Source organism: Nycticebus coucang, chromosome 3 (genome assembly GCF_027406575.1).
Source record: "Nycticebus coucang isolate mNycCou1 chromosome 3, mNycCou1.pri, whole genome shotgun sequence".
Taxonomy (NCBI): domain Eukaryota; kingdom Metazoa; phylum Chordata; class Mammalia; order Primates; family Lorisidae; genus Nycticebus; species Nycticebus coucang.
Genome location: NC_069782.1, coordinates 72,488,042 through 72,490,620, shown reverse-complemented (window position 1 = coordinate 72,490,620; position 2,579 = coordinate 72,488,042).

The window sequence follows — 2,579 nt, the reverse complement described above, 5'->3', positions numbered from 1 at the left end:
TCACATAAACCAGTTTCTCTCTCTCTTTTTTTTTTTTTCCTTTGGGAGACAGAGTGTTACTCTGTTACCCTGGGTAGAGTGCCATGGTGTCATCTTAGTTCAGAGCAACCTCAAATTCTTGGGCTCAAGTGACCCTCTTGGCTTTAGCCTCCCCAGTAGCTGGGACTACAGGTGCGTGCCACTACACCTGGCTAGTTTTTCTGTGTAGTAGAAATGGGGTCTCACTCTTGCTCAGGCTGGTCTTGAACTCCTGAGCACTCCACCCGCCTCTGCCTCCCAGTATGCTGGGTTATGGGTGTGAGCCACCATACCTGGACCAGCCAATTTCTTCAAATAAAGCAGTCTCTCTCTCTGTCTCTCTGTTCCTAATATCACTAGACAAAGTAAGGAAAGAAAAGAATGAGCTTAGGGATTCCAGCTTAAGTACCACATAAATGACCTGATAACTTATGTGTCCTGAAAGAGATTCTTACCACTTATGGCTGCAGAGCTGAGATTGCTGAAAACCAAACCCAGAATCTCATCCTGCTAGTTGCTGAAATACAATCAAACTGAATTCCCTACATTTCAAGGTGTCTGTTAAAGTGAAGGCATTGATTGAGAAGGAATGTTATGCTGAAAATTGGAATAGAGACATATGGGAAGACCTTGATGGAGCTGGAAGCATTGACTCCCTATATTCTTTTTTTTTTTTTTTGAGACAGAGCCTCAAGCTGTCACCCTGGGTAGAGTGCTGTGACTTCACAGCTCACAGCAACCTCCAACTCTTGGGCACAAGCGATTCTCCTGCCTCCGCCTCCCAAGTAGCTGGGACTACAGGTGCCTGCCACAACGCCTGGCTATTTTTTGGTTGCAGCCGTCATTGTTGTTTGGTGGGCCCAGGCTGGATTCAAACCTGCCAGCTCAGGTGTATGTGGTTGGTGCCTTAGCTGCTGGAGCCACAGACACTGAGCCTGAGCCCATATATTCTAATGATTCTTCTTTGCCAGCAGAAGCATCCTCTATGAAACACCCCCATCTCTGGAGATTAACCCTGCATTTTCTGAGAAAATTGTAATATAATAGCCTCCCCTGACACAGTTGCCTTGCAAGACAGTGTTGATTCTCTTCAAGATGCATCCCCACAATCCTAGCACTCTGGGAGGCCGAGGCAGGTGGATTGCCTGAGCTCACAGGTTTGAGAACAGCCTGAGCCACAGCAAGACCCCACCCCCACCCCCTGTCTCAACACCTGGGTGTTGTGGTGGGCGCCTATAGTCCAAGCTATGTGGGAGTCTGAGGCAACAGAATCGCTTAAGCCCAAGAGTTGGCAGTAGCTATGAGCTATGATGCCACAGCACTCTACCAAGGGCAACAAAGAAAGACTCTGTCTCAAAAAATAAAAACAAAAAAAAAAACATTCCCACTGCCCCTCTTTGCTTCTACGCCTATAACTGGACTCCAGTGTCAGCAGGCCCTGAAAGGAGAGATACAAAATATGACCCACAAGGAAATGCACTGCACTCCAAAACAATTACTTGATTTTTCTAATTTATACAGACAGAAATATCAGGACTATGTGTGAAAATGTATATCAAGGGTGTGGGATAATGGTGAAAAGAACATAAAGTTGGATCATGCTGACTTTATTTTTTTAGAAATGAGGGTCTTACTATGTTGCCCAGACTGGTCTTGAACTCCTGGCCTCAAGTCATCCTCCTGCCTCAGCCTCTCAAAGTGCTGGGATTACAATATGAGCCACTGCACTTGGCCAATGATGAATTTATTTATTTATTTTTGAGACAGAGTCTCACTATGTCACCCTCAGTAAAGTGCCATGGTGTCACAGCTCATAGCAACTTCAAATTCTTGGGCTTAAGTGATTCCCTTACCTCAGCCTCCTGAGTACCTGGGACTATAGGCACCCACCACAACACCCAGGTATTTTTTTGTTGTAGTTGTCATTGTTTAGCAGGCCAGCCCAGGCTCCAATCCGCCAGCCTGGGTGTATGTGGCTGGCACCCTACTCACTGAGCTACCAGCACCGAGCCATGCGGAATTTATTGATAGGAGCCCACTAAAGTCATATTAAAAATGGTGCTGCTCAGAGAGTTAGAAAGGGCTATAATGGTTTGTTTACTTGATTGGATGAAATATAGACCGAAAGGTAGCCCATTGTGAGTGAATTGCAAATGGTTTAACGTAGGGGAAGAGATTCAAAGGGTTAGGAAAAGTGGAATGTTAGAGTGAGTTTGTCAGTTCAGACCTACTTGCCCATACTGGGAGAGTTCGGGGAACACACCTTTCATTAAGGAGTGCAGTGAGAAATAAATGTGGCGGGGAGATGCTGCATCCTTAAAATGCTTCATGATCCTTCTTCTCTGAAGGTCAGAACTTACACTGGAAACTGCAGCCACTCAACTGGGAATCCTAAATGCAGTGAGGATAGTTGGATTCCAGAGTGGCAGGGACCAAGTAGCAGCACTTGACCACTAACGGCAAAATAAGCTTAGTTATCATAATAGACAGCAGAGTAGCCTGACTTATGCACGAGCTAGTTGATCATGGTGTTCCTAAAAATGAAATCAGTAGGAAACCTA